General features: G+C 34.1%; 1 long non-coding RNA gene across 1 annotated transcript; it reads left to right on the forward strand.

Moving 5' to 3' along the window:
- The first annotated feature begins 2,629 nt into the window (after nt 1-2,629).
- On the forward strand, nt 2,630-18,090 carry LOC104072681. Its single transcript, XR_683472.1, has 3 exons — nt 2,630-2,677; nt 16,460-16,624; nt 17,565-18,090. It is a non-coding gene; the product is annotated as an uncharacterized LOC104072681 (long non-coding RNA).
- Nucleotides 18,091-19,780: the final 1,690 nt, after the last annotated feature.

Raw genomic sequence — 19,780 nt, forward strand, 5'->3', positions numbered from 1 at the left:
TCCTGACTAGCTGTAGGGAAGAAGTACTCACAGTGAGAGGGGTGATACCTTCCCCACCTTTCCATAGGAACTGGTAGTGCCTGGAGAGGTCATGGCATCTCGGTCCTTGCAGAACTTGGTTGGTTATGGCCCTGAGGAACCTCCTGTAAAGATGGTCCTGCTCTGAAGTCTCTCAGAGCGCCAGAGGTCGCTCCCAACCTAAATCCCTGTATGTTAAATTTCCTAGCCAATTATTTTCAGCACCTAGTAGTGGAGTTTCAGTTAAAGTCCAAACATAGTAGAACTTTGAATTTAGAATTGTACTAGTTTTAGAAAGACATAAAATTTTACAATTTAACCAATACAAAATTCAGGTGTTGTTTTACCTTCTTTGAATGTACACCTTTTCATCTTCTTGGTGTGATAATCATCTTGGCAAATAGAGACTTGGTATAAAAAAATCTCTGTCTTAAATTGAGAAAATTAAACTTCATCAGGTGTTTCAGCTGCCTCTGTAAAACACCTGGCCATTCTATTTCTGCTAAAAGTTTGAATGATTTAGATTTTAGGACCACTAGGTGGTTCTTCTTACTCAAGAAAATTCAAATGATTTGTTGAATGTGCGATTCTAAAATTACTTCGTCTTTCATTATTTCTCATTTTACTTCAATTGTCTGAAATTACGAAAAGCTCTATGTCCCCAGGTAGGTTTTTTGTATTCTTAGACTGCATTTTGGACAAAGTATTATGTGGTTTTATGTGCAAACTCACTTTAAACTGTTAAATGGGAGATCATGTTCATAGTCAAAATGAAATAGAATTAATAATAATTTGTTTCTAAATCAAACTTAAATTTTATTTAACTATAAAAGTGTGGTGACCTACCGCTATATTAAAATCAATTACTTTAAAATAACGTTTAAAGACCGTAAAATTTAAGAGGGAACCTTTGGGATTTGTGGGCTAACCAACACAAAACCATGCTTTTGAGACTGAAATGCTAAATTAGCAGTTGACATCTTTCTGTTGTGCAAAATGTTTTCATATTATCAGTTTAGTTTCCTTCAATGACTAGGTTATTCAAAGCTGAGAGACTTCTTGGGAGTTGGAAAGACAGAAAAACTTGTGTTCATTTGTTAATCTGTGAGTAAAAGCAAGGTGTCAATAGTGTATTAGTTCTACAGTTTTGAAGAGCACTAGGGAAAAGAAGAATCTGCCCAGGTCACTTGAGGATAATATTTCATGTGTTTAATAAACTTGTAAATTTAAAATATAAGATGCTTTCTTCAACTTTATTTTCAAAACATGTAAGTCACTTGATGTATTTTTATTTAACAGATGATTTCCATCCAAAAGCAGTTTGGAAAAACTGTAATAGATTAATCACCTATTAAATAAGAAATATCATTCAGCATTTTCTAACAAAATAAAAAGGAAAAAATTAAAATCCTGAACGAATGCATGTTAACTTGTATAAATTTATTATGTAGCCTTGTGGTCAATAAAAAGTAACATGAGGATTAATGTAAAAGCTTTGTTTAGTGGAACACCATCATATTTTAGCATCTAAATGATTGAAAAAAGATATCTTTCTTTAGAAAACAATAGGTAGCAATGCAAAATCCAAACCTAAAATTAGTATTTTATGATGAGATTTCAAGCTGGCTGATTTCACTGAGGGCCGCATATAAATAAAATCTAATGCTGCTCACTGTTCTTCTCTCAGTCATTTCTAGGTGAATATTTTTAACTATATGTGATGAAAATTTTTTTTTTTTTTTCAGTAATTTTTATTCTTTCTTCACTGCTGAATTTAAGTCTATTGAGGGAAGAAAATTCAGGGAGAAGAGTTTCAGTCACTCTTTTAGTTTCTCTTTTGTAGTCTGAAGATGATTGCAGTGACTTTAAAGAAGATTGTAATCTTCTCCCAAAGTTTGGGTTTTTTTGTTGTAAAACCAGATTTTTTTTTACTTAGTTTTTGTTATGTTTTACTTCCAAAATGTTTTCTGAATGAAAATTATACTGCCCAGCTTCTAGAATGCACTGAAAAGTGGGAGTTGTTATGTTGCTATTATAACTGCATTTTGTAGTGGTGATGACTTATGAAAAACTCATGGGATCCTCAGACTCAGTGATACTTGATTTCCCATTAATTAATTTTTAATTTAAAAAAACTCTTAAGGAGAAATTCCAGGTAAACCCAGCCTTTAGTAACAGGCTTTCTCTTTTTTTACCATGGAAGATAATAATAACAACATTATTTTGGCATTCTATTATGTTACAAATATTTTTGATATTTTGAGAATTCTTCTGTAGATGGTAGTTCCCTCCGAACAGGAAATTATGTTTTATACATGGGAAATATTACTGTGGCTTCAGTTAACTTGCTTGCATTTGTAATTTTACCTGTATAAATTGTATGTAAAACTCTTCAAACTGCACTGTCATTAGCAATATTAAGCCAAAGGTACATTTATTGTTTTCTCCAAAGGATATAATGTATAAATTGAATATTTGTTAAATCAGTCTTTTGCATTTTTATTAAATGACATGCTTTTTCGGCTTTTTCTTTTGCACTGTTTATAAGCCTTATTAAGAAGCCAAATACGTTTTATTTGTTAGTATTTTCTAATTATTTATTTCCATGTAGGTGGAGAACGAACTTGCGGTGTACATGAGCTAATCTGCATTAGAAAAGGTAAGCAATGATTTGTGAAAGTGAACTTCTTAGCTTGTGAGTAGTACTGGTGAGAAATCTGGCTAATGTTACGATCTTACGTTTTCTGGATTTTTGTGTTGCATCTTTGTGTTGCAAAATCTTTTGATGCTGACACTGTCAATGAAAAAAAGAAAAAAAAAAAAAGAAATAAATGTGAAATTCCAAAATAAAATTTGATTTTTCATTCCGATATTGAGTTACATGGAAGTTGTTACTGTTATTCAAGTGTGATAGGAAACCAAAAAAACTTTGATCTTTGCCTTGTGCAGATATTTGTAGGATGATTTCATTTTTAGTAGTAATAGAAAGTTGTGAGAATATTTTAAACAACTGATGGACTGGCAATCTCTGCCTGTGTTTTCAGTTGAGATCCTAATGACTCAAACTTCTTTGAAAACAATTGTATCAGTAATGAAACCAGTAATTGATAGAGCATGAAACAGAGCTGTGCTCAAGAGAGGACTTCTATAGGTTTAAAGCTACGTTACAGTGACTGAAGTCGGAGTTTGACAGTACAGCTCAGCTGATAGAACAACTAGATACAGCTCTGTTTTCTGTCCCCTTTGCCAGCCCTACAGCATTGCTGTTGAATCTCTGTGTTGTGATCTGAAAGCTAATCTTAACCAAAAAACCCAAAAGTTTATTCAAGGATTAGTTCCTTGAATTGACGCACTGTTACATCAGAAGAGTCTTAGTGCTTTCAAAAGAAAAGGAGTAAGAAAGTGTGGTGGGAGAGGAGGAGAGCTGCAAGACTCTTTTGACAACAACTAAGTGTCAGACTGGCTCATAGTATTGTCAAACCACATCATACCTGGTAGGAAGATATTTTGTTTGGCCTCTGAATAGAGCTTAGTTTCCATTGCATTCACTTAAAAGGTTTTAGTAAAATCAGGCTTTTTTTGAAACATTTACTTAACATCTCCTAACCTCAGAATTAAGTCTACCAGTTAAGGTGAAAAATAGCTTTATGGTCACAAGTCATCTTTTCCAAATACCTATTAAAAGAATATTTGAGTGTTGTGTGTGGTTTGACAGTATTGTAATTAAAAACAATTCTCTGCTTTTTGAACTGTGAATAATTTCATTCTTGCTTTTTTTATTACTTCTTTCTTATTTTGGGGGGCAGGTTACTTTTTTTTATGTTTTGGTGGTTTTCTGTTTTTTTGGTTTTTTTTTTAAACTTCTTTATTGCTGTCTCTGTTTTTCTGTTGATGGATAAGTCGGTACACAGAGTGATCTGTATTCCTTCTGTAATAGGCTGTTTTTCTGTCTGAATTATGAAACTCATTGGAAGTTCAGAAAGCCTACTGATAAAGTTTCAAAATCTATGAATCTTGCTAATCCCTATTTATTTCAGGGTACTATAGTGATCTGAAGAAAAACAATTTTTCTGCATTCTTGGAGGAAGCGCTGTATGGTTTTTAATGTTATTGCTGGGAAGCTAAATTGAAAAGACGTGCATTTTTTTTTAAGGTTCTATGCTATGTTTGAACATTAGATTCTGAGCTTCGTTTGTCATTGGTGTGGTATTATAAACATTTTTTTTTAATAACAGTTGCATGGAACCTGTGTTTTAGCATTGGTGGTTATAAATTAGACCAGGGATAAGTGTGATTAAAAGAGAAGTATCTTTTTAGTGCCATTTATACCTGCAATATGTTGGGTTCCTTTTTTCTTCATATGAGTTTCCATGTGTATTCTAACCTTGTGTGCCCCTATGCCCAGCCATGTTACTGACAAATTTCTCCTTGTAGTGTGTGAAGCACGTGCATTCTTGTCTTTCCCCTCACCCTACTTGAGGTATACATATAAAGCAGAAGGTGCTTTGCCATCGTACTATAAATCTTCCAGTTGTGTAGTGTTTTGGTTACTTTATCTAAAACTTTACATCATCTGATATGCATTCAATATGTTTTTGTTGTCTGACTAATGGCCAGGCTCTTAAGGATTACTTTATTTGCCAGTTGTCCAGGCCTGCTTGTTTGCCAGGATCAGAGTGCATGCTCAAGATCCGTATTGACCTCAGAATAGGAAGGCCTTTCCAAGCTGAGAATTCCTGGCTGCCAGCAGTCTGGAGCTGGTCAAATCAGACCTTCCAGCTCTGTCCTTAATGCCACTGGGTATTCATTTCAAGCTTATACAGGATCGAGTTGAAAAGTGTTGTGGCGTAGAGAACTTCCCTTTCACCATCTCTTGGCTGTGCCCTGAAAGCTAAGTCTTTTTTGGTGCGTAAACTCACTGTGGAAGTTTGATGGACAAATTAAGTGTTCACATTGACACAGAGATAATGCCTGTAGTCTTGTCTGGTGCTAGGTAAGTTTGTACTGTCCCCCTCTCCTTTTTCAGTGGTGTCTGTGTGACTGTGGCACCAGGAGAGTACACCCTGGCACTCCTAGCGTTCATTCACTCATTTTCATTGAATGCAATCTATGAGGCTTTGAGAGTTGGTGCAGTGTTTGAGAAAATGGTTCTGCATTTGCCATTTGCCTGAAAGCCTCTGATGCTTTCTGCCAGGTGATGGTAGGTAACTGCGACTGCCGGGTGACTGTAGTTAGAGTGCCCGTGTGGAACCTCTGAAAGAGAGGTTAGTAGTAAATAGCCAGCGTCAGTAACTAGAATTCTTAGAGACATCCAGTGTACGTTTGTGCTTTGTTTGTCTGTCCATCTTTCTCATAGTCCTTCCAAGTATGTAGTTGTTGAGAAGCAACTGATAAATAGCGATGTTGCATCTTACTTGTCCTGTACTGAATAGGGAAAAGGGAAAAACAAGTAAGCAAGCAAGCAAGCATGTGTCTTCTATGAATAATGCAAAGGAAAACTTTCCGGCTTCGAGTGATGGAGTATAATTAGAATTTATATGGGGATTATATGACTTGAAGAATACCTGTTGCTGGTGATTAATTTTTCTTTCTGGTTAGCAAAGTAATTTGACATTCCTAAATTGTCTTTTTTTTGCCTGCCCATTCAGTTTTGCTAGGAAAATAGGAACCTTGGAGCATCAGATGATGAAACGTAGAAAGGTACCAGAAAGGTCTGCAAGGCTATGTGTGACCACACGATTTAGCTCAAATTATTTAATGAAAATTTCTTATCTATATTTGAATGCATAACTATAAAAACAAAACCCAAAGCTTAAAAAGGAAATGACTGCTCTAAGAATATTCAGCTGTTACAATAAAAATAATTTGAAACATCACTTTTCATTTTTTTGAAGTTTTGCCTTTCTCAAATTAGCCAAAACCATTGAGGGCTTTTTTTACATTTGTTATCTTTAATTTTTTAGGTACTCTAGGCTGCAGTGCTGGGACTGCAAACAGTTGCATTTTCATTTAAAACAGTTGCATTTTTATTTAAAAGCATCATTAAAGTGTCTTTGATGTTAACAATGCTTCCACTGAAATAAATAAAACTAACTTGGTTTGTAGAAGTATTTTTAGTTTTCTAAGACTCAAAGATTTGCAAATACCAGTTATAATGCTTATTGAATATCTGAGATTATCTGAATTCTAGTATAAATATGATACCAATACAGTATCAATACAGAACTCAGATTTGCTAACCAAAGGTGTAGCAATTGTCGAGCACAGGGCCTGCTCCCATGTCCTATAATGTTGTTACAGCTTCATAGTTGCCCAAGATAGGCTGTGGTGGGTCCACTTCTAGTCTGCACCAGAAGGATTGCAGTATTCTATAGTGTTTTGCTTGTTCAGTTTCCTTCTAGCGGATTCATACATTTTTGAGAAAGATCTGCAAAGAGCTGATCAGGAGTAAGAAGACTGATAGGCTTTTCTGGAAAGCCTTAAAACCTAATTTATATGTACTTTTAAATAGAGGCTTCTTCTAAATGTATAAATATAGGGGGGGTGTGTCCTGAAAATGTGCGTATTTTGTGGCCGTTATATCACATATATATATATATATATAAAAAACATCTAATAGCTGCAAAGTACAGAACAAGTCACTTCCCAGCTATAGAAAAGAACTTCTAAGAAGTTTGATCAGTTATTACAGAAGATTACTGAAATTTTTGACTCCTGTGTTTAACATAGCTAAGTGGTTGAACTCTGTGTGTGGTTTTGTATTTACACATTGTTGAATTCTGGAAATTGGAAAAAGATATTTTTGCTTTTATTATAAATGAACTTATTGTTTCCTTCTATTATTTAATGCAAGTTTATTTTATGTACACACACATTCACATTCTTACTTCTTGGCTGACAATACAAATTGAAGACTTGACTAAGGAAAGAAGAGTCCTGCTTAGTTTAGTTAGTAGTGACTGAGTCATTTCATTCAATCACTTAGGGTTCTTGACAGCAGAAGAGGGTGACAGGGTTTTTCTGAAATTACTCAATTAAAGGTTTGCCTTTTTGCTGGCTATTTTCCTAACACACAGGTGTTTTTGAGAGAGTCATGAGAGTTATGTTAAGTTGTTCCTTTGGTTATTTGCTATGGACATAAAAGAATTGAGGGAACTTAAGATCAGACTTCAGAAAAATGTATCTTTTTTGGCTGTGTAGTGCATCTTAGCTAGGCTGCTAGTCTAACTTGGAATTGGCTGTTGTTAGATGTACCAATATTTTAATTAAGGCTGTTTTCAGGTTCTGTTTGTACAGATGAGACAGACTTGTGATGAGTGTTTATGATGTTGAGCTGTAACTGAAGAAAAACCTTCTTTAATATATTCTGATATGTATAATACTCACTGTATGACATGGAAGTGACATTAAAGCAGAAAATGCATGGCCATGTTATTTTTAGGTCTCTTTCACCTTTTGTTGTTCATTTGTGTATTTCTGAAGTAATGCAAAATTATACTTCTAACTCAGCAATGTATTTTGTATTTGATTCATGGAAATGTAGATTGAGTATCTGAGTAAGGTCTGAGTTGCGCAGATTTTTAAAAACTATTTTTAAGCCCTTTTTTCTTTTGCAAGATGTTCGTTTCTTTCTATTGTTGTGGCAGTCTCGCAAACAAAGGAAATTATTCAGCAAACTGCCTTTGCGACTAATAATGGAACAGAAGTGCTCTTTAATATGCAAAAGAAAGAAGTTGCAAAAAGACAATGTCTTTGGCTGACAATGAAAAATGTCACTTTTAATAATAATTTTGAAAAGGTAAGAAAGTATGAATTTTTGTTTTGTCAGAAGTATATTTTAAGTAGAACTATGTCCTCTTCAATGTCCCGGTCAACTATCCTTATCCATTTGCATGTATCTGAATGTTAAATTGCCAACTGCATTTAATTCAAATGGAAAAAAATCATACTTATTCACGAGTTTCATTTTACAAGTAGAAACATTATTTTATTGAAAGTCAACTGCGTCTGATATTCAAGTTACATTACAGTTTTTATGATGGCCTACACTAAGTAAGTGTCTCTGAAAAAGAAACAAAATCATTTTTCCCCTTTCTCTCTGCTGTCATCCAGTTGGTAGAACATCTTGTCCTTCGTCAAGAGAAAGGTGATACCACAGATGGTAGCAAATTTCTTTAAATTAGGTAACCTCACATTAATGTAAAACATTATAAATATATGTTGTTTCTACTCATTTAAAGGTTCAGATGTGGACAGCACAAAGTAAAGTGCATTTTCTCTTTTTACAGAGATAGGAATAAAAACTTTTCATTAAAAAGTATACACAATTAAAGCTACATTTATAATATATGCAGAACACAGTAATTAATCTGTTCATAATTGTGCACTAAATAATTTAAATAGACAAATACATTTTTTTTTTCCCAGGCTAGGAGAAATTTTGTCCTTTATCCCATGCATACTGAACTTAATAGATCTGGGAGATACTATAAAAGTATGGCTACATATTAAAATAATGAAAGTAATGTTATAATTAGCAACACCGGAATATATACTAAATTTTGCCCTCTGTTGGAAAACTAATCTTTATTTATTCATTTTGGACTAGAGAAAATTTAATATGAAGTAAATATTTTTCTTTGAGATTATTGATGCCTATACAGGAAGCAAAGTTATGTTTCTGTGTGTTCTTCTATGTTTGGAGTCTTCTGGAAAGCAGCATCTACTGCGGTCACTTAACTCCAACTATAGCACTACATTTTCTTCCGTAGCAATTTTTGTGTGTAAGAACTTTGCTTTATCAAACCCTGGCATTTCTTCACTTAAAATGTTAATAATTTTTACTGCACAGTATTTTGCTATGTATCCTAGATAATCACTGTGCTGTTCAGAAATCTGGATCCTGGATTGTCTCACACTTTGTTGTTAATTGTAGTGGCTGATAGGAAAAATGTGATTTTAAAAGATTTTTATTACATAGATTTGTTTCCCCAGTAGTGGAGAGCTACTTTGTAGTAGCCATGAACTTTTAAACTGCAAGCCGCTAGACCCCTGCAGGTCTTTAATATTTTTGCACTGGGAGTATCATTAAAAATCTATAATCACTGCTGTTCTCTTACCCACTGTGTGGAGAATAGAGTCATGTAGCATGCTATGTAATTGCAAAGATTATTGGGATCTGGAGGTAATCAAGGTGGTTCCATGATCTATGTCTATTCCAAGTAGCAATGTGATATTTCCTTCAGTATTTCTTTTCAGAGATTTCTGTTGTGAGATACTACTTCATAGGACATGAATTCCATATTAGAGAGAAAAGACATTGAGGGACTGGTAAATCAGCAGGGTTGGCATACTGACAACTTCCTCAGCCTTTAAGGATTTAGGAATTAGAATCATAGAATCATTAAGGTTGGAAAAGACCTCTAAGATCATCGAGTCCAACCATCAACCCAACACCACCATGCCCACTAAACCATGTCCCTAAGCGCCACATCTACATGTCTTTTAAATACTTCCAGGGATGGTGACTCCACCACTTCCCTGGGCAGCCTGTTCCAGTGCTTGAATTAAAAGATTTCTGTCAAAAGTTTAAATGTCCATCTAAGAGTATGGCTTCTGTTATTCCTAAATTCTTTCTTAGAACAGTGATATTTTGGAGCCCAGCGTCCTCTTTTTCCTATAATTAAATTTATCTCCAAAAGACAGTTTCGACATGGTATTTTAAAAGAAAGGGAAAGGAGTCCTGTGAATGACAAATGGCAGAGGCAGTACTAGAGTCGATACAAGTATTTTTGTGCAGTTATGTTTGTAATTAGTTAACTTGCTGAACCAAGACCTTTGTAACACAAACTATAATTTATGAAGTATATTGAACTCTGTTTGATGTAAATATTTAGTCAAGTAATTTAATTGCTCGTAATAAAATCAAATAAATTGAATTTTTTAATTAAAATACATTCTAGACTTTTTTCCTGTGTGAAGGAAGTCCTAGATGTTAAAACAGATTTTTTTCTTATTAGTCCTTGTAATTAGATGTTAAGAAAACGAGGGGGGGGAAAAGTCCTGATTTATCCTGATTTAGTAGTGCAGATTATCCTTCAGCCACTGTGAAGTGACATAAACCAAATGATGAAAAAAGTTGCTATTATTCCTGATAACTTTCCACTGGAATAAAAGCAACACTGGAGTTAGACCAGTGTAGCTGTTGTGATACGGTAATTCCAGTAATTTTTTTCATGTAAACAGGCACATTTATTTTTTACTTAATGTTAGGTGTATGACATTTTTTATAAATTAACCTTTAAATTGCATCATGTATCACTTCAGATAATGTAAGTTTTCTGTTTTGCCTAGTATTACTTTGAAAGGTTTATAAATAGAATTTTTAAAGGGCATTGTTATTCCAAATAGAAAGTTAAATAAGCACTTTCATCCTGATTTCATTCTGTCAGTCTTTCAAAACTTCTGAAAGATTCATGTTTTAAAAATTGTTAATAATTTTCTTATTTAGGAAATGCTCTTTTCAGTTCTGCATTGACATTAAATTGTCATTTCATGTTTATGTTCATTTATAATTGCATGCCACTCAGGATAATATACTGGATATAGATATTTAAAGTGTTGAAATACAAGTAGCTTATGTTGCACGTGCTTGTAATTTGTACCGGAGAGTGTGTAAACTTGCGATATAACAAAGTGCAAGATGCAAGAGGAACAAACACATCGGGAGGAACATCGTAAGACTAGCAGTATAACGTGTATTTAACATAATAAGCTGACAAATGCAGCCATTAGCAGTGGGCTAAGTTAAGAAATCTTTGCTGCGGAAGAAAGGCAAAATACAAGTTTGAATTGAAGGGCGCAGCATCTTTATACAGAAAAGTTTCAGTTTTAATGTTAACTAAATGTAGCTAAAAAATAGAAGAGATTTAATGGCATGTTTTAAGTTGAGCTAAAATACTTTTTCTGATGCTTGTTTTGGCAAAACATAAAAGAAATAGATAAATTTATAGAAAGGAATTATATAGTTCCAATGTTTTATATGAGAGAAGGAAGAAAGATTAATACAAAATAAAACAGGAAGCATAGGAAATACGTTTGGAATTTTGTCTTTTGACACGTTTAATAAAATGTTTAGAGGGAATTCTGAGTTCATTGTCATTGATTTTTAGCAGAAACGTCAGCTAGTCAATTTTTGTGGTAAAGTTGCTTCTGTTTTTTATATAGGAAAGCATTCTAATAGTAATGTCAGCTGCCACGTAGAGTTTATCTTGTTTGTAAAACAGTGCAGGTAGTCAAGAATTTAATTTTTTAAGTCTTCTAACCCAACAGTGGATAAAATATATTGCCCCCTGTAGGCGTAGCATTATGTCTAGGTAAACTAGGTTCTATTCACTTGTGATTGCTAAATTATTGTGAAACTTTGAGTATTGAGTTTACCTTGTCAAATAAAAGCTGTTTAGAAAGAGCACAAAATATTAGGTAGCCTTCAAGTTCAGTTACTTACTTTTAGAGAAGAGACCATCCTATGTAATTAGTCATAAAAGCAAAAAATACTTACATGTAAACTGACACATACAGAAGTACAGTTCTTAGTCCTGTTGAGTAATCAGTCAGACCAAACTATTTTACTTCCAAGCTGACTTTGAGGTATAGAGGGTTTTGTTTGGTTGGTTTTTTCCATTATGACATGAGTTGTCTGTGAGAAATAAATATGTGCTGTTTGGAGATAAATAATTCAAGTATGGAGAAAAGGCAATCAAGGCATGAATCTTATTTTGTGGTTCAGTAACTTCTTCAGCTTTCTGAAAATATGTTAATTTCTCATGCAAGTTGGAAAGTTGGTATGAAGTGACAAGCAGCAGTGAATAGCATTTGAATGAAAATATTTTTGAGCTGGACAGCACAGGTTATTTTCATGTAATGTCAAGATGTAAAAGCTAATAACAATAATTCTTCAGGACTAAATACAAAGCAACAGTCCTGTTTATTTAAAAGAATTTAAAAGGCTAAAGTATCTTAGATCAAGTTGTAAAAAAAAAACAAAACCCCCAACAAATAAAATGGGTTATAAATCAAAAACAAGCTTACATTTTTCATTTCAAATGTTTTTGTGCTAGGATCTTAAAGGTAATTGAGGTTCTTTGGATCATACCCCTAGTTACTTAATTTGTGCACCGAAAAGATAGTGTTGCATTTGTAAATGAATAATTAAAACATTGCCAAGATAACTACGTGGTTTGTACATTACTAGCTAAGTGAGCAACATGATGTGGAGTGTGAGAGCTCCAAAAATAATTGACTGGATATTAAATATAATCAGGGGGTGGGGGGGAGATACATATTAAAATGCATAAAAGGCTTTTTAATTTAATATTAAAAACATTAAATGCTTTTTAATATATCTGAGGATTTTTGTTGTTTTGGTGATATTTATTTAAAGATGCCATTATTTTCTGAAGAGTTTGAGACATCTTTTGGAAAAGAAAAATTGTTTAATAACAGGGAAGTTATTTGAGAAAGAGATGCTAATTAGATATTTAAGATGAAGAGATGGTAAGTTTCTGTGTTCTAATAATTCTAATTCTAGTGATGATAATAATAAAAGTGAATTAAAGTGATGTTAATGTAATACTTTGTAATGAGTATAACTTTCTATGCCATTTCCATAGCCAGCAATTCAATTAGTCTTAATAACTTTGTAGTAAGACATTTGTTCTTTTAGTATTTCTAAAACTGTGTTATATTATCATGAATTTCAAACATTCATTGTTGTTTTTAAGAACTGAGGATAATTACGAAGTTTATAAAAGTGGGACATTTGAATTTGAAATATGACTGTGAGAAAGTATTGGCTTTCTACGGGTTTGTGATTGTAGAAGAAACCACTGGGAACCTCTTGAGAGTTTTTAAAATGCTTTTCGTGGTACAATTAATGCCCAAACCAATCAGAATTTATGACAATGCGTTTTGAATCAAAATAATTCTGGTGCTGAATGTGGCACAGATACATTTTATATGCAAAAAAGTACTTTTTTTTTTTTTTTCTGTCTACGAAGTATAACTGCTTGACACTTCAACTGTGAGAAACTAATTGAAGGATTAATGTGATGTATAAAACCTTTATTCATAGATGGCAATCTGTACACATTTACATGTGGAAAATTGAAGTACAATCTTATTTGGTTTTTTTAATGGCTTTATAATGGTAATACATTAAAGGATTTTAACTTGATAATATGCTGAATCTGTGAACAAGCATTCTAAGATTCTTTACATGGATGCAAATTGATATGGAAATATAATTTTCAAGTCCTATGTTCACACTGAATTACATAAATAATTAATTAGTCTTGCTGCAGCTAAAGTTTCATTCTTTTTGTAAGGTTATCAGCCAATGTTTTTTTTTCACTCCAGAAAGATGTCATCAGATACTGTGTTTCCATAGAGAACTATGCAGTTTGCATACAGTGCCTTTTTTAACTAATTAGTATCCAGGAGGTACTCGAGAAAAAAACAAAAGTATTGCATTTTCAAGTACCTTTTAGGTTATGGTTAACTGCTTTAAACACATATTTTGATGGATCAAAGCAGCTTTGATTGCTGAACAATATAAGCATAAGTAAAAAAAAAAAAAAAAAATTTAAACGTACAGTTTTAAAAGATCAAATGTGAAATACCTGAAAGTGCAGTTTTCCTCTGAAGATGTTGTACAGTTAATCTATCCTATCAAAAGAAAACATTCACTGTCCTTTATTGTGAATCATAGAATGATTGGAATTCAGTTCAATCTCCTTCTCAAAGCCTTGTTGACACTGAATTCAGGCAAAGTTGCTTAGGACAGCCTGCTCCAATAATAAAGCAATTATTCTCCTAGATAAATTTCTGTGGTCCCATTATCTTTATCTGTCTAGTCTTCCTAATCTGTCTTCTTTTTCTGCCTTCTCTTCACTTTCCAACTTGTTCTATGTGCTCCATCCCAATGTTACACCTTCTTCATAACTCATACTTCCCATTTCCTCACTGGACATCATTAACTTGTGCCTAATTGCCACCTTCCACTTCACTCTCAAGTCTGTTGGTCCCTGTGTCCTGGTGAATTGCAGTTTCTTCTTCTTGCCTTTTCTGCCACTGCCTCTGTGTTAGAACTGGAAGTTATTGAAGAATGAAAATTTTCTGCTCTTGGCCCAGTCTCTAGTCTCATTGGGGCCAGGATCAATAATTCAAAGAAACTGGGTGTTGTTCCAGATTGTAGAACTGTGTGTGTTTCTCAGTCAGCACTTTTACATAGACGTATAAGCCCAGATTTACAAAGGGCATATGTAGACTCAGAATAATTTAATTTGGAAGGCTCCTGGGAAAGTAATTCGCAGTTCAGCCCCCTGCGCAAAGCAGGGCTAACATTAAAGCTGGATTCTATCACTGATCTAGGCAATCTGTTCCAGTGATTAACCCCTCTTACTCTGGAATTTTTTTCCCTCATCTCCAACTGGAATTTTCCTTGTTGCTACTTCGGACTGTTGCTTCTTGTCCTTTTGTATTGCATCTCTGAGAATGCAGAGTATGTTGCGAATTTTTCTTAATCCCACTCCTTTTTACATGGTGAAAGATGTTGCCACGCAGCATTATACTCCTAAAGTGAAGTGCCAAGATCTTGGCAAACGGAATTCATAAATCTGATAAATCTTCATAAATCTTATATAAATAGAAAAAATTCAACCCCCAAGAATGGGATTTATGGTAGTGAGTAGAGAGACACTTAAAGTCTAGCAAAAACAGCAGGAAGAAAGGGATATGTGAAATCCTAGCTTTCATCCAGATGAAAGATGCACCTCTGTGTGTTGAGGCCACAAAAAACACTCTTGAGTGTTAAGGTGTCTGTTACCTCAAGGTCTCACTCTCCCTCTTTGGAATGCAGGTTTGAGATATAACTGAAACAAGAGGCTATAATGTTTATTAATTGATCAGCACACTACTAATAAACCAATTAACAGATTAATTAACTAATAAACATACCACTATAAATCATTTACAGTTCTGTAAGGCTTTACACCATTTTTAATTGCATGCGATTATTGAGTTCTATCACTTTATTCTTATAAATTGCACCCAAATATTACTGAATTATAGTTCTATAACCCTTCACTTTAACCTCCCACACTACTTATTAACAAATTTGCAATTCTGTCACTCTAACTTCTCACATCAAGTCTTTCAGATGTAAACCCAGTGGAGAGTCCACTGGGTTGACCAAGGGGCTTCCCTCTGATATCTGGCAGCCTTGATTAATGAAGCAGGTCAGCTTCATTATAGTCTCTGGGCACCTGCATTCCTTCTCTCAAAAGATCTGCCCTCTCATGTTCTTGAATTGCTTTTATAACTTGTTCATTATTTCTTACATTTCTAGACTCTCTTTTTGGCCGCCCTTCTATATCGCTTTCTCTGCCCAGTCTCCTTTCAAATAAACAAATTGCCCCTTAATTACTCTTAGCTACATCCATTCCCAGATTTCTTATTTCTAAAACCATGTCCTAGGTAATCTTGGCCTTAAATGGTATTACTGATGTTGTTACTTAGATACTGATGGACTTGCAAGATTCTACCCCTGCAAAAGATGCCCAATACTCCCTTTCAGTTATCTGCTTAATAGCAATTACATATTCTTTATTTTATACACTTTCTAAGACGTCAGTTTATTTCAGCCTTTTTTCTCTACCTGGTTTTGATTAAGTGAGCTTTATCTCTATTCCACTTAGCTCTTTCTTAGTTCGTAGGCAAGTGGCACACGTACCAGGGCAAGGAACATACCATTATGTGCTTTTTCTCATTCTGTGTTTTGCTCACACAGTACACTATTTGTCAGGGAGCAGCGAGGGCCAGCTAGTCCCTAAGGGAAGAGGAGCCAGGAACTGAGCATAAAAAGGCTGATAGAGGCAATGGCCTCACCAGCAAGGGCTCAGTCCCTCCCCAGCAGCACTATCTTAGAGTTAGCCCTGAGTCCAGGTAGCCAAACCTCCAGCCCCTTCCAGGAAGGGGGGATGCTCTTAGCTCCCTTCCAGTACTCTCTGTCTCAGATGTTCCATCAAAAATCATTAGCCTTGGCACCTGCTGATAATCTCCCCATTTTCTGCAGAGACCCTGTCTTGTTATGGGGTCCAGTACTCCGGCAGAACCTCTTGCTTACAATGTCAGTCCTCCCTTAGATTAGGACCAGATACTTTTCTGTTCTTTGAAAAGATAATTGGAAGAGAAAAAACTGATTAAATTTAACAGTATTAAACATTAACTCAAATTTAAATGGTGATTTTTTAGTTATGTCTTGCATATATATTTGGAACTTTAGTAGTATTTATTAATGATAAATTCTGATAAATATTACAACTTTTACGAGTTAAACTTTTACAAGACTTATTAAAATGTGTTTTTTTTCTGTTTCTTTTAGTATCTCCTGAAGCAATTGGATTCCTGTCTGCTGTTGGGGTGTTCATTGTTCTCATGTTGCTACTTTTCCTATATATTAATAAGAAGATGTGTTTTGAAAATGTTAGTGGTTTCCCAGATCTCGATTCAGGATACACTACAAGAAAGAATTCACAAGATAAACTTTGTAAGTATCTGACATACAAACTTAATTATAAGAATGCACATTTTCACAAGGATATGTAGAAATACACAAATAGTCACTTGACTCAAGTGATGAAAACACACAATGTTGACTTTTCCCATGACTGTGCAGTATGTGGAAACGAAGAAACCTTTGCATTCACAAGCCATAGAATTTCAACAGCTATATAACCAAAGAGTTGACATTTGCTTATGGGAAGATATTTCTCTTGCACTATGAGAATACTCTTGAATGTATTTTAAACATTCCATAATTGTGTATAATTAAATATTCTCAAGTAAATTTGTGAATGGGATTATTGGGTTTTCACTCAGCCTATTAAAATCCTTCACTGACCTTTTGGAGAAGGTCTTGCATTTACTGAACTGGAAAATAATTTTAAAGAAGTAAAACATTAGAAACTAAAGACATCTTATCTCTGACTAACAAATTATTTCTATACTTTTTTAATAGAACAAGGTCTTTAAGGATAATGTGAAATGAAAAAAATTAGACCTCGAAAAAGATGTTGAGGGTTGGTAAAATAACCCCTTTCTCCTTTTGGGCTGTGAAATTGAATGGGCTTTGTTAGCTGACTTGAGGGGAAGAGACAGGCACCAGAGAACAGAATGGGAAATTTGAGAGGTTTTCTTCCTTTCCACCTCTTTAAAAGGTGCAGCTAAATTTTTATTTTCAATTTTCTTGGAGACAGAAAAAGTTCTCCCCCCTTGAAATTGTCTGTCGTCTTAACTGTCTTTTTGCTATAAAACAAGTCTTCATGTTCCGAAATATCTTACCTTATGTACCTTATGACAACAAATATTTTGGGGTGAAGAAGTCTCCATGATGTGTGTTTTTGTGCAGCTATTATGTTAAAAACTTGTTTTAGTGTGACATTGATGAAAGGACGTAATTTAAATGTCTCACAACTTCTTCTTTGCAGGTTAGAATAAAAAAAACATATTTCCACCTCACACAGTTGTCTTATTTTTAAAGATAATGAATTTTATTATGGCTAGTTGCTGCTGCAGTTGATGAAAGACTACAGTTTTGCTGGTTGATTGTGGCTTCATTTCAAGATCCTTACTTAGCTGCTTTATTATTTTCAATGCATTTTGAATGGAAAGAGCAAAGCTGCAACTTCCCCTGGTAAATGTATTGAGTTTGAGATAGCAAAAGCAAATAGCTCTGATATTAAACTTGGAGAAATGGAGTTGATCTGTTTGTGAAACAGAGGACCTTTCTGTATTACAAGTTGTTGCTGAATAGGTTGGACAAATGGCATTTTTCAGAAACCTCCACCAAAATCTGAGCCTTCCCTCTGTGTCTTCCCTGGTCGACACGCTTAGCAGTGCTGTGGATGATCTGACCAGTGTTGTTGGAGAAGTCAGCTACAGCGTAGCTGATTCAGTAACAGAACAAGTAACAAGCATGATAAATGGCCTTCGTGCTGAAGATGAAAGCTCCAAAATACAGAATGATAAACCCGTGCAAGGGAGAGAGGAACATACACCATCATTAACTCATTCTCAGGAAATTAATATGAAAGCGAAGAGAGGTATTGCGGAACATAAAGAGACTCATTATTCTAATTCATTAGATTTTGTAAAAAAAGATACAAGTCAAGATGGAGTATCTGACCATGTCGTGGACAAAAAACAGTGCCAGTTAAAAGGCAGAGATAGTAATAATGATTTAAGTGATATAGAAGTACCTCAGGATTTGAAGAATGTAGGAGGACCTTTTAAAAGGGAAGCAGTAGGAGGAAATGGGTGTTTTGTAAATGATAAGTTCTTGAAGGATAGGAACCTTAAAAGTAATAAATTTACCATGGAGCAATCTGTTGAGGAAGAAGATAATTGCCTACATGCAGTATCAGATAATTTTAAGAATCACTTGCATAGAAAAATCAAACCACGGTCACCTGGAGTTGATTTTAAGGATTCTGAAGACGTGCACAGTGTGAAGGTTCCCCAAGATTTAGATATAAAACTTTTTGAAGTAGAGAAGCAAAAATTATCAGACTCCAGCTTGAAGAAGATACACAATGACCATCCCAATTGCATTAGTGAAATGAAAAAAAAGAAATCTGAAGCCTTTTTTGACAGAAAACAAAAATCCATATCAAAGGATGAAGACAATGTGTCAACTACAATTGCAAAAGTGGGTAAAAAGAAAAATTCAAAGAAATCAGAAAAGAATTCAAGAGAGCTATGTCATAAGAAGACAGCAGGAAAAGGTGAGGAGTCTGTCAGCAAACTGCATTCTTCAACCTTTCCTGAAACTTACGATACTTCCTACTTTTTTCACCTAATTTACACATTTAATAATAGTGTTTCCTGTCAATGAAAGTAGGTCTGTATTGTCAGTGCTTCACTCTCTAATTATGTTGATATTTCTTGGAAGTTAATTACTTTTTAAAGTATTACTTAAAGGAACTGATCAATAAATGCCTTTCCTATGTTCTAACTTTTCTTTTTCTATATACAGTTTTTCTTACCTTCTCTGCAGTGCCTTGTGTGATTTCTGTTGAAAACGATGAATTAATTAATACTGGAAATTAACACTTGTTCTGTGAAAGCGGTTTTTATTTTGTGTATTTTAAAAGCATTGCATAAAATGTGATAAGATGATAAAGAACAAAAAAACTTCTATTACATTTACATTAAAGTAGATCTTCAGAATGTATTTCTGGGATATGTGAGATAGTAATTTCAAGATAGTAAAACTCAATGACAAGTGGCAATTAAATGATTTTAAGTATAGAAAGAACTGAATGAGGCTTGTCTTAAAGAAAGTTGTAGTCTTACAAAGAAAACCTATGTATTGTTGATACGGATGCTTGTGTGCCGTCTTCAGCATCCAATCTTAAACAACATGACAATGGGATTGCAATAATAGTTTGTGAGTAAGAAGTTGCATTTTTACACAATTGTTTTGCAGGCTGTGTAGTGAATTTTTAGAAAGCAACACAGGCTTTTCTGGAGTTGCTGTTTCTGTAGAGAAATGAATGATTTCGTAATAGAAATCAGTTGGGTTTTTTTCAGTGTGTGTGTTTTCCCTTATCTGAAAACTTCAGTTATTCATTTTGTCCTCTTTTTTTTTTTTTTTTTTTTTTATTTTTTTTTGGGGGGGGGTTTCCATGTTTGTTTGATAAAC

The sequence above is a fragment of the Fulmarus glacialis genome, unplaced genomic scaffold (genome assembly GCF_000690835.1).
Source record: "Fulmarus glacialis isolate BGI_N327 unplaced genomic scaffold, ASM69083v1 scaffold3210, whole genome shotgun sequence".
Classification (NCBI taxonomy): Eukaryota; Metazoa; Chordata; class Aves; order Procellariiformes; family Procellariidae; genus Fulmarus; species Fulmarus glacialis.